The 13,307-nt window shown below is 41.2% G+C and overlaps 1 protein-coding gene and 1 long non-coding RNA gene across 2 annotated transcripts in view; one reads left to right on the top strand and one right to left on the bottom strand.

Moving 5' to 3' along the window:
• grik4 (glutamate receptor, ionotropic, kainate 4) overlaps positions 1–13,307 on the bottom strand; it is a 329,989-nt gene that overhangs the window by 198,697 nt on the left and 117,985 nt on the right. The gene's annotated exons all lie outside the window — the stretch shown is intronic.
• LOC119011252 lies at positions 11,381–13,249 on the top strand. Its single transcript, XR_005072149.1, has 3 exons — positions 11,381–11,441; positions 12,471–12,545; positions 12,726–13,249. It is a non-coding gene; the product is annotated as an uncharacterized LOC119011252 (long non-coding RNA).

The following is a 13,307-nucleotide window of genomic DNA, read 5'->3' as shown; positions in this document are numbered from 1 at the left end:
AACAAGGGATAAATAAATAAATAAATGAATGAATAAATTCCCATGCAGCTGTTGGATCATCTGCCAACGACCTGCATCTGAACTAATGTCTCTAATTAGGTAATGACGCCCTCTAATTTCAGGGTTTGTGCCATGGTATGTAACTCCTGTTGCTAAAGACGCCCAGATCAGCTAATACAACGCTATAAAAACACATGAAGATAATTGAATTATTATTTTAATATTATCATCATCTTAATGTATGTAAAGCGAGACTATGTCAAAATTGCACCACTGATTGTTGTACAATCTTGAATACCTGCAGTGGCTGTTTCACTGTGAGATGACTCTATTCATTGATGTACAGTAGTACGCGCATAGCATACACGCTTGTTCTTAAAACCAAAAAACAAAAACGTATGTGACAGCAGGGTGAACGGCCTTAAAGGGATGGCTAAAATATACACAATTTTATCATGATCTTGAATCAGTGCTTCAATATATAGAGCGCACGGCATCATTTTAATGAAAACAATATGTATTCACTTGTTAAAGGTCACGGAAATATGACACAATTTCTCATTTTTGTCATGTTTCCACTTTGTATTAACTGCTGTGTGTCGCTGTGCCAGACATGAAGCACATCAGACCAGACCTCAAACTCCCTTGTTTTGTAATGTAGTTCTCCATGCAGGACACTAACATAGATTATCATATTTTGAAAATAATAGAAGGAGCTCTTTATCACAGTTATGTTAGCAATGAAAAAACAGTTGGAGAATTTTAACACATGCTGCAGAAACTCGATGCTTAATGTCAAGTGCTCAGTTTATTTGTTTTCTTTGAATTTGCATCAGAGTGAAAGTCTTCAATTTCTACTTTAACAATTTCTATTTTAAAATGCTCAGCTTTTTTTTTTTTCCCCTACGGTTATACAGGTTGTTAGTCAATGTCAACGATAAGCTGAAACAAGGTTGTGTGTGGATAAAATTTCACTAGATCAAATGCCATCATCATCTGCACTCACATATCTGCACATCAACGAGGCACATGCTGCTGATTGTGCTGTCTTTTGTTTTTTTTTCTTCCTGCAGATGGGAAATCAGGGGGCCAGCTAAGCAGAGGGTCCATCAGAAGAACAGCAATCACACTTGAATCAGACAACCTGTGTATTATATCCTCTGGCCGGCTCTTAAACTGTTTTTTATGAAGACTAACACTTTGAAATCTACTTGTTCAAAAGCTGCAAAAGAATAGAGGAGAAGCAAAATATCAAACTCCACAAAGCAAACAGAGAACTCATAAAAGAAAATAATCATAAAAATACATTTTTGAGGAAATTGGATATTGAAATGGAATAAAAAGAAGCCACTATGGTAAAATAGATATGCACACGCAGTCGATGCCACTACATTTCAGACCAATACAGCTTTCAGGACAATACTGGTAAAAAGTGCTTAGCTGGTAAAATGCTACACATTCAGAGTTGGACTCTGGCAGGCAGACAAACCAACCCATTAAAGCTGTGCTCTCATCTCATGATGTGCACCATCTATCCTTTTGTTTCACTGAGCCTGAGAAAGGGGCTCTTTGCAACATTGCCAAAAGGAAACTTCATTGTTTGACGTATCCATTAAAATGCAGCGGTGAACCAAAGCTAATAAAAGGAGACAGAGGACAACAGCATGACCACCTAACGGCATCATAAAGTTAGTGAGGGGAGCATAAATAATGGAACACTCATTTTCTTGAACCGCCTTGGTCTAGAGCTGCTAGGGCTTTCTCTGTGGCACAGGTTTCGGCCGGGCAGCATGGAAATCAGTTTGGAATATTGGTACTGACTCGGATGGAAAATGTATGAATGCCACGCCACTGACTATATAAATTAGGTGCATTGGAGCTGTAAAGTAGATCTGTCAGAGAGAAAGATAAAGTATTGAACCAACAGGTAAAGAATTGTGGGAACGGACTACAGTAATGGCATAATGCAGGCCAGTTTCACCTCAAGAGACATACTGACTGATGATATACATTTTGTAGAGTCATAGCTAGACTTCAGTCGTTGGTCTGGCAAATAAGGTACTGAGGCCAAGAGACAGGCTACTGTATCATCCTGAAGAAGTAGAGTATGGATTTATACAATGAATCAAGCCCAGAATTTAGGATTTAAATTACCAGAGAGACTACATTCACAGCAGGGTCTCTTTGATGCAGGATTTATGCAGTGATGCTGGATGACGCAGAGTTCACTGCACTCTATCCTGTAGTTACTAAGTGATTTCACAAAAAACTACAAATGTGAACCTAATGGGTGAAAGCAAGTCAGGGGATCACCAAAGTCAGTGGGTTTCATCCTCTTGGATCATGAATGTTGTGACAATCCATACATGTTAAGATGTTTCAGTCCGGACCTAAATTGGTGAGATTCATCCTCTGGGGACCATAAATATTATAACAGTAGGGTTGGGAACTGAATTCCAGGTCCCAGTATCAGTTCATTAATATTTACATTACGGTCATTTAGCAGACACTTTTGTCCAAAGCAACTTACAGTAATTCATACATACATTCTTACACTGATGGCGGTGGTCGCCATGCAAGGTGCAGACTGGCACATCAGGAGCAGTTTTGGGGTTCAGTCTCTTGTCCAAGGACACTTCAACATGCAGACCAGGGGAATTGAACCAGCGACCTGAGCCACAGCTACCCACAATCAGTGGTGCAAATGTTAATGGTCCCCAAACCTGCATGACAATCCATCTGATAGTTGTTGAAATGCCTCAGTGTGGACCAAAGTGGTGAACCAACCCACAGACCAACATTACCCTGTTGCTAGTGTGGCTAAAAACTAAACGCTGGATCAGTTTAAGCAGTGTCAAAACAAAATGTCCAAATAAGATAATTCAAATTAAATGTGCACTGGCCATCAGTGGGTCTGCTGCAGTGCAGTGGCTGTAAGGTTCCCAGAGAGCTAAGTGAGGCATGACAGTGCTCCCTCAGACAGCACCCCTCCATCATTTCCCCTACACTACTCTGGAAAACAGCATTATCACTACAACCCCAGCCACCAGCACAGCCCTCATACCCAGGATGGCCATCTTCAACCAAAGCCACTGATCCAACCCCTCTTTGCAAATGAGCCACACATCTAGTCAGTCAGCAGTCCAAACTACAATCTGAAGCGAAAATCTTGCCAAAATGCAACCTAGGCTTTTTTTGTGAATGTACCCGAGCCAAACCCCTGTGTAAAAGCATAAATACGATGAAAGAGGCACTTTTAAGATTTACTGTATTCTTGTTTTCGGGTCAAACCCATTTTCAAGAGAGTGCTACGGGCACTTTTACGATAGCATCAAAATCGCTATTTTTAAAACACTAAGAAGGCTCGACATAACATGAAACTTGTAGTATCACCAGGGTCTCTACACATGAGAGACCCTGGTGATACTACGAGCAAAGTTTCATGTTGTTTTGAGCCTTCTTAGTGTTTTAAAAATAGCGATTTTGATGCTATCATAGTAGTGCTCGTAGCACTCCCATTGAAAATGAGTTTGACTCGAAAAACAAAAACACGGTAAATCTTAAAAGTGCCTCTTTTGCCATGATTATGCGTCTCCATGAAGGTTTGACTCAGGTACATTCACAAAAAAAGCCTAGGTTGCATTTTGGTGAGCGTCATTAAGGTAATATCCAGTCCTAAACACCCAATCGGTACCATCCTGATGATGCCCCAGATCTCTGACTTACACACATACACACACACACACACACACACACACACACACACACACACACACACACACACGTACACACCAAATATGCCGTCATCAAGCTGTTATCAAAATTAATGTAGCTGTCACTTAGGTAGCAATGGAAGTACTGGTACATGTGCATATGCAAACAGGTGTGTGATAACATTTATTTCTATCTGTGCGTAGGAACTGAGATAGTTTCTCCACAGTGGACTGCCACTGTCACACTGATGGGGGAACGAGCCTTGACAGAAGAGATTTAGGGATAGTGCTGCATTGGTGGGACTTACAGCCAGGATAAATCTGGCCTGTGTGAAAAAGAGGCAGGGGTGCAATTGCCCAGACACAGAGGAACAAAGAGATGGCAGTTTGTTTTGAACAGCATGTTCACTATTGCTCAGCAAGGGTGAGAATGGAATCTATTTACCACAGAGTAAAGAGACCGCTCTCCCTTTCTGTACCTTTGTCTCTTGACATGTCCCTTTGGTGTGCCACCCCACATGCTCCCACACACTGTTATTATGGCCTCATTTCATTGAGGACACCTTTTTTCCTCCTATTAATGGCAACTCTTTTGTCCAGTCTCCCATACAGTTATTCATATCTGAAGGTCAGTGGCAACCTGACATGCACTCAGAGGAGAGATAGCCTGGCCGAAACAGATGACAAATGCAGATTCACATATGGAGGGGGAGAAAGTCAATCACATTTTTAAATTGGGTATAGATTGAACATGCCGAATCAATTTCAGCTGATCTGAAGGTAATGGCCATGGGCAATGTGGATGAAACATGTTAACTCCCATGAATGCCATCATTTAGCTACTCTGATTTATCCCACGCTGCAAAATTGCATCTCTTACTACATTGCATGTCTTGAAGATCTTGTCTGTTGATTTGAAGAGAAGAGTGCAATGGTTTTATGAAAGGTAGGAATGCATGTAATGCGACGGTGATGCAAAAGGTCTTATTAATGCTGGAGTTTGTTTCCCCCACCCATATTATACTTTAAAGGAGACTTATTATGCTTATTTTCAGGTTAATAATTTTATTTTGGGTTAATACTAGAATAGGTTTACAGGCTTTAGTACTCAAAAAACACATCGATTTTCTCACACTGTCCAGGGCTGCAGAACTGTATTCCCCCTCTGTCTGAAATTCTGTCTCTGTTTTAGCTCCTGTCTCTTTAAGGCCCCACTTCATAATTCCAACTCTCCTCTGATTGGTCATCTAACAAATGCCTGAGCCAGCAACAACAGAGCAGCTGCTCTTAATTAATTCTTACACACCAGACTAGTGACTAGGCATTAGTTATGCAAATGTTTGACTCAATGACAGTGTGATGTCACAGAGGAATAGAATTAAAGGCAGGACTACTGATGAGCTCTTTAAGGAGCAGGCTTTTTTGTAGGAGTGAGTAGCTTCTGTTGGCATGAACCTTTTTCAGGCAAAAAAACATATGAAGCAGCGAAGGAAGGACATTTTTTATTAAGATTAATGTGTGTCCTTTCAATGGTTTTTGAAACATAGGTTCTCCCTTTCACAGTGGCTAAGAGTCCTCTTTGTTGTGATAACATTCTGCATGCAAGATTATTTGTAGACACACACACAGCATTCAGAGTAGCTGCACACAATCAGAAAGGTTTAAACAAGTCCATATTTAATCATATCAGTCAGAGGTTATTGCTCAACCTTTCCATCATAAATATGCATTACATTTAGCACAACTACCTTCTTTCTCAAAGTTAATGTTCTTCTGTGGTAATGCATTCATGAACTTTTGTTTATTTCGCTGACTTTTTACCATTTACAAATAAGGGATTGTGAAAATGCAATAGAACAGAGAATTTGTTTGAAGCCTGCCTGGTTTTCTGACAGCTCATGTTGCTCTCATGGGGGAATCCAAAATTAAAGCTGTGTCTATCGATGTCAGCACATCCTTAGTTTTTTGCAGTAATACTGGATGGGTGACAAGCTATCATTACCAATTGAAATGATGGACAAAACTCAGACCAAAGTTGTACAAACAAATGTTGCTCTTGACATCTTAAGGTAGAGGTGCATCACAGGCAAAGCTCATGTCCGTCCTTTCTCATGAAATATGACAACGTTACTATTCTTAGACAGAAAAGATCTCTCTAAAACGGGAAAAAGAAATCAATTTGCAGTGCAGATGACATTGGGTGCCAGCGTAAACAAACATCAAGTGTTCTTAGTGTTTAATGCATGCATGTCAAGATGTTGTTTTTATTTGTTTTCATATTTTATATTTTCATGTAGCGATGTCAATAACAACGACCACTTAAACAAAGGAGTGCCAGTTGTTTTTCGACATCCTTATTTATGAAGAAAACAAAGGCAAGGGTGATACTAAATGAATAGAGATACTCAATAAAGGATCAGAAATCCTCTCAGTGCTCTGAATTAATGGCAGATCTCTGTGCCAATGTACTCTGTGGTGGTCAGACTGCCAATTCCCTTATGTTTAGATAACTCAATGCGAAGGAAGCAGTGTGACAGATGTATTCTGTCAGCTTAATACTGCACACACAGCACGCTGCAGACAGTAAAAAAAAGGCCCTTTATAAAATGTTGTCAACCAAAAAATAATGTTATACAATCATTTTATCAATGAATAGCTTTAGTGTAGATGACCTTGGGAGCCTTCATTCAGCTAGAAATTGTAGGAAGCAATCAACTATTTGAAGCTCAATGTGCTGCTGATTTTTAACCTGATCTGTCTGATGCTCACAGTGACACATTTAAACAATGCTTAACATACTGGAGGAACTTCTTTGGGAACACACATTCTCTATAAATAGCACTGGGATTAGAAAACAAGAATGCCGTGTATATGCGTTTGTGTGGGAGAAACAAAGAGAGTCAGAGAGACACTGAGGAAGGCAAAAAGAGTCAGAAAGAGAGTGAGGAGGGGATACAAAGGCTAAATAATCAGAGAGATCTCTCTTGCCTTTGTTCACCCGAGAAACTTTGGAGCTCAAGGACATTGCGTCTGTGTTGTTTGGCAGGAAACATTCTGAGAGGAATGAAAAACCACTTTTAAAAGATGGCTTGTCTCGCTTCTGAAAAGATTCAAATATGAAAAAGAATAATACGAAATTGGCCCCAGCACTAATCTGACTGTCACCATGCTGCATCTTAGATTGACTCTTTGAATTATAGGATTGGAGCGAAAAGTCTCCTGTCATCTACTGTGCACGAAATATGCAGCTGATGGACGCCACAGAAACAAAATGATGACTTATTGGTTGTCTCTTTCTGAACATTTAACAATACCAAAGGAACAAAAAAATCCCCCAAAACTGGACAAGTTGACTTTTTTAACAGATGGCAGCTAGATGAAAAATTAAAGTGGAGGGAGGGGCTGTGACTGTGCACGAAATTCTTTAGTAATGGGAACATGGCACGATGTGTAATTTTACTCACAGACTGAGTGACCATGGACCAGTAAGAAAGAGACCAGTGAGAGAGGCCACCAAGACACCCATGACTACTCTGAAGGTCTTCAAAGCAGCTGAGATGTTGCATACAACAACTGTTGCATGGGTTCACCAGTCAAAGCTTTACTGGAGACTGGCAAAGACAAAGCGTTTTCACCAAAGGCATATGTGAGAATCCAAGGTCAACTGGGAAAAGCTTATTTGGTCTGATGAGACCAAAATTGAGCTTTTTTGGCCATCAGACTAGACGCTATGTTTGACGGACAACAAACACTGCAATTCACCACAAACACACCACCCCCCACGTGAGGCGTGGTGGTGGCAGCATCAGGCTGTGGGGATGCTTCTCGGCAGCAGGGCCTGGAAGGTTGTTAAGGTAGAGTGTAAAATGAATGTAGAAAAATATAGGGAAATCCTGGAGGACAACTGATTCCGTCTGCCAGAAAACTACGTCTTGGGAGAAGGTTTATTTTCCAGCACAAGAAGTTGAATGTTCTGGAGTGGCTGACTCAATTCCAGACCTCAGTCCAATAAAGAATTTGTGGCTGGACTTGAAATAGGCTGTTCACTCCCGATCCCAGTGCAGCCTGACTGAGCTTGAGCAAATTTGCAAAGAAGAATGGAGTAAAATGTCTTGATGTGCTAGCCTAATTGCGATCCATCCACACAGATTTCAGCCGAGGGGTGAATACTTAATAGAGACACTGTACATAGATATAGCCAGTCTTCTTGCTTGATGGTCTCCTTTGCTTTTGTCAATCCAATAGGGGCAGAAGTATTACATTTAGTTTTATAACCAGTTAAAAGTTCCCTGTATTATTCCCTTAAGTAAAGCGCAGCTATCACTACTGTTTTGCAAGACCATGCTTCCACACAAAGTATGATGCCACTTTGGTCTTAATTACTTTTAAATAAGTCACAGATCTTTAATACCAATTATATACAAAATCAAATATTTGATCAGACATGAGACATAGTAGGAACTGGAGAGAGAGGGCACTTTTTAAGGATCGCGACACCACTGACCTAATTTAGGTTTGAAGAAAAAAGATTGTGGCTGATACATAAGCACATTCCTTTGATAAAGATGTTGATGCTAATAAGCGCCTCAAGCGGAATGTTTCAAAACATCCACTGTATGAAGTATCAATACAGAACAGGCGCACTTGAGAGAAGGTGAAGCATCAAATCCCAGAGTTAAGCCTTGGCCTCAGAGCGCTGCCTCCCGTCTCCCCGAGGATCCATTGCAGGGCTGGATCAGCATGCTAAGTGAAATCCTGCACAGTCAGAATAGAAACCACTAGAACACAGACGGCTTAAGCGTCTACTCCACAGTGAATAACAGGGTTTAATAACAACAGGGTTTAACTTAGCACTCAGCCACTAATTGCTCAGCCAGTAGACAATCTGAATGAAATACATTATTAAAATGATTTTCTGACCAAATACTGTTATACGTATTTAAGGAGTTGGAGCTTTAGATGTAAAATCGGTATTTAGTGATTCCATTTAACTGAACATTTCACCTGTGTGTACAAACATTATTGATGAATACAAATTGTGGAGGCTCTCAATCAAAAACAGTGAAAACAAATATGACATTTAATGAGGTCTTGAAGTAGAGTAAACACATGGGAGTTGTTGTCTTCATTGTTAAACAACTACCACTACTGATGAAGATATCTCTCTGGAAGCCTTGAGGGACTTCCATAGTTTGATCTTAGTTGTTGATCTAGTGGGAAAAAAGTTTTGTATGCACAATCTTTCTACGTTTTACTAGAATGTTCTTCTCTTGCTTTCTTTTTCCATGTGCAAGTCTTTGTTTTTGTTATACCCATTTTGATGGCGTAATTGATAGCATTGCAAGCATCCTATCTACATCAGATATATGGCAAATGGCATTGTGATAATACCGTGATTGCCACTGTAACTCAACAGAAATCACAACAGTGGAAAGTTGCCATGTTGGTTGTTGCAAAAGTGATGAAGTAGAAAGGTCTTGAAGGATGGTCCAATTTCATAACAGACTGTTTCAACTTAAGCTCTACTGAGGGGCAAGGGGTTCACCTGAAAATGATGGGTAGGGGTAAAACTTGGAAATGGGATTGGGCCCAAATAAACCTTGAATAAAATGAAGCTTTCTCTGAATTTGTTGGAAAGATTTTAAGATAACGTAAGTACATATTTTGATGGGAAAATAGTAAAACAACAGTTTACAATTTTATATTGTTAACTCAAAGCTGCTCTGTGCAACCACAGTATTTTCAGCCTGAGGTCAGATTGAGTTCATGTATGCCATTCTTATCTTCATTTATAACATCCATTGTACAAACTGTTTGTGAAGTTGGGGAACAGGATGGCGATTTATTACCCTAAAAGTCATTCTACTTCCTAATCTCTAGTAACAGGGTCATTGTGCTCATCAGTAACAGATGTGTATGGCTTGTTGATGCTCCACCAAGTAGGTGGAGGTATAGCAGTTGGTAAATGGAGCTTGGCAAAGGTTCAATCGGGAAGACGACTTCATTCACTCTCTTCTGCACCTTCATCCATTACTTCCCCTCGGCCACACCTCTTGGCTCTTGCCCATTCATAATCTTCCCTCCTTCCCTCTAGTATCCTATCATGTTAAAATCTAATAGCCAAACCCTTTGCAGCTTCACCGCACACCACTGGGCAAGCGTAACAGTGGAGTCGGACCGAAAAAGCATACAACAACAACCTACTACAATATGCCTCGCCTGTGGTTGTTGCAGATTATCGTCACAAATAGAGAAGCTGTACTCTATATAAACTGAGCTTTATATCACAGTTACGTCTGAATCTACAGGCATTTAATTAAACACACACTGCCCAGAGGAACGTTACCCTCCACGCCTCATTTGATCTTGTTGAGCCCCGTGCACAAGGGATTCACAACTTGAAAATTCAAAATGACAGGGAGGCCGTGGCCCCGCCTTTCTCGCCACGCTTAAGTATAGCCGTACCCTGAAGCTACCACTCCTCTTAATCACTCACAGTTACGACTCTGTTGTGCCCTGCTTACGCCTCCTGAAGGTGATGCCAGTGTCCAACCGCCACCCACTCTACCATTGTCAGACTACATCGAGAATCAGAGTGGTGATTAGTCTCGGGGGTAATGTCCCTGACAATTACAAGACCCTTCCCCCTAATTGATCTAATTGATGTCTGCACCTACAATCAACAGAGTAAATATTGGCACTGCAAAACCACAGACAAGTTGAAACTAAATGTTACTTTATGCTGCAACTTTTAATTTTTCTTTTTCTCTCCTGTCACAATTCTGTGCTTATGCTCAGGTTAGGTTTATGCATATAAATCACTTAGTTAGGGTTAGGACAACATCCTGGCTTGCCTTAACATACCTGTTTTGGTCTCCACAATCAAGGATGAAGATGTACCTACTTCCTGGGAAAGAAAGCTGGAAATGTCCCCAGGTGTCCTTAGAAATATTCAGTGTTGTGACTTGTACCGCGGCCAGTCTGGCAGATTTGTTGGCTTTGAATAACACCACCCCTATCCCCTCCACCTCCTGATAGGACAGGTGGCTAATAAACATACCGTGTGAACGTGATATGCCACATTTGGTACACCTGTCAGCCTTGGACGTATCTTTGGTTTGCAGAAATGTTAACTGCAAACATTATGTGCTGCCGACTGGACTGAAAAGTGATATCAGAAGTCTCACAGTCTGCGTGCACTGGCTGCATTCATACCTCAGAGTAGCACACAGCTTATTACTGTTGTTATCTGCTGGCTTGGTGGCTTGTCCACTCTGAGCTATTAAATCGCTGCAGCATTCAGCTCAAGGAGCTTCCCCCTCACATCACTGCTGACCTGAGAAGCGATCAACCACGTCCTGATTAATGGGTCTCTAAGGCTCCTCAGAGGCAATCACAACCAGACGGTTGGGCCAAACGGCAACAAATGGGACACTCAGCAATCATCCTTTATTGCATCAATAACATCAATCATAAGTTATCGATTAATCAGCATTCAAATTTTAGAGGAGAAACACGCCACGTTGGTGTGTGACAGGTTTTGGGCTTTGTCCTGCTTGCATTTTCATAGAGAAGGGGCCTTTTAATCAATTTTAGACGAGTGGGCTCCAAGAATAAAGATCAATACAGATGTTACCCCAGTCGTCTGGGGAAACATCTAGTTACCATGGTGATCAGCATGTGCAGAGGCAAGCAGTGACTGGTAGCATTAAGGAAATGGACTTCGAGGTAAGCAGCACAATACTTAAATTGATTTTTTTGCTAAAAGCTGAGGTGGAAGGGCAAAGATTTCCCCCTTTTCCTTTTAAACTCTCCAAGGAATTGCTACGAGTCACTTGGGCTGATAGGGAGTGACTTTTCTCTGTCTAAACACTGTGGTGGTGGTGGAGGCATTGGTGCATCTCAGGGACAGAGGCAAAGATTGCCCTCATCAATCTAATGCCTCTCCTCCTGAGGTAATCATTTCCACAGAGCAACATGGCATCTCATTAGGCTGATTCGCTCTCAGTGTCAGTCAGCCTCAGACACCTTCACAACAAAAGCTGTGGTGTAAAAGAACACACACACTTAGATTATTAGACAACCTGATGGCACAGGCTCTAACAGCTTCAGTGCACTGGCGTTATTAGTCAAGTGTAATTTTTTTTTTTCACTGAAGTTTGACATCGGTTTCAACTTATGATTCAATTTGTTCTGAGTTTATCGTTTAATTATTATCTGATTAAATAAATTCCATGAAATAGTGATAAAAAAGTGAATGATTTTGGCAACTAATCAACTAATCGTTTCAGCTCTCATGACACAAATACAATCACAGTCGGAGTTTCAAGTCAGAGAGCACACAAACATTGCATATCTTCTCCTAACAGGGTCAGTAATTCCCTTTAGCCTACATATCTTTTTTTCATCCATGTGTAAATGCATCATTTGGTTCTAAAAAGGCCAGAACCCCAACCGCTTCCTGAGAGAGAGCCCCAGCCTCCGGGTGGAATCCATACAGCTGGTCTAGGACTGACCTTTATCACCCGGGAAACTGCCATAATGCCCCATAGAAACATGCACACACACATGCAAACTCACACCCCAGAGTCTCTGTTTCAAACTGGCTGTGAAAATGGGAGCTTTGAAAAAGGCTGTGCCGAAGAGGCAAAGTGTAAGCCGGTAAAAACAGAATGGGCTGTTTATGGATGACCCATTGCATGCTTTGCTTCTTTGCCTGAAGCCTGGAGCATCCATCTACTGAACTCTCGCTTGCAGGTTCAACACACTCTCGCCAAACTCCCACCAAAATCTGCTGCTCACAGCCACATCTACCTATCAGCGCACACACAGGTGAGACTTTGGAACTTGGATATCATACAACAATAGATCTCCGATTGTTACCAAACACACACAGAGACTGTTTATTAAGCTATCCTCGGGTATCAGATGGAGTTCAACTTGTGGGATTACTAACCTTTATTCTTTTTCCTCGCTTTTCCCACATCTCACCTCTCTTTCTCTCCCCAGCAGAGCTTGAGGAGATAAATGAAATGAGGGCTGGCATGTTCCCTGGACATTTTAATTAGCTAGTCTTTAATTCAGCCTGACCCCCTTTCAACTTTGATCAGCCAGTGGGAGCTCTGATAAGGACCTGTCACTCACATGCAAACACCGGGGTTATCCAACAGCAAATTGTCTCTCCGCCATTCATAGATGCTCTCTACCTGCGGTGTCATGGGAGAGCTGTTCACGGCTCAGTGAAAGCTAAAAGCCCAGTGAGAGCGGAAATATGGCGCGTGAGCTGTGCTCATTCATCCCGACTCTCCATTCGCTACAGCGCGGACTGTGACAGGCTTGAATACAAATGCACAGCTTGATTATTAAGAGTCGTGAGACTTCTGGGGGCAAAATTAATGTGTAATAGAATTAGCTTGCAGTTCCAAAGGTGAGAATTGCTTTTAATATGGTCTTGAAATGACACAAACCTTTGAAAGAAATGGCTTCATAAGAGAGGCCAAAGGAAAAGCAACAATGAAGTGAAGAAATAAAGCTTTCTGAAAATGGGTCTAATGTGGTTCGTGTTTTTGTTTCAAATTGTAAAGTACATGGTAA

This window comes from Acanthopagrus latus, chromosome 2, assembly GCF_904848185.1.
Source record: "Acanthopagrus latus isolate v.2019 chromosome 2, fAcaLat1.1, whole genome shotgun sequence".
Taxonomy (NCBI): Eukaryota; Metazoa; Chordata; class Actinopteri; order Spariformes; family Sparidae; genus Acanthopagrus; species Acanthopagrus latus.
Note: the sequence above shows the minus strand (reverse complement) of the source record. Positions and strands in the feature narration are given on the sequence as shown.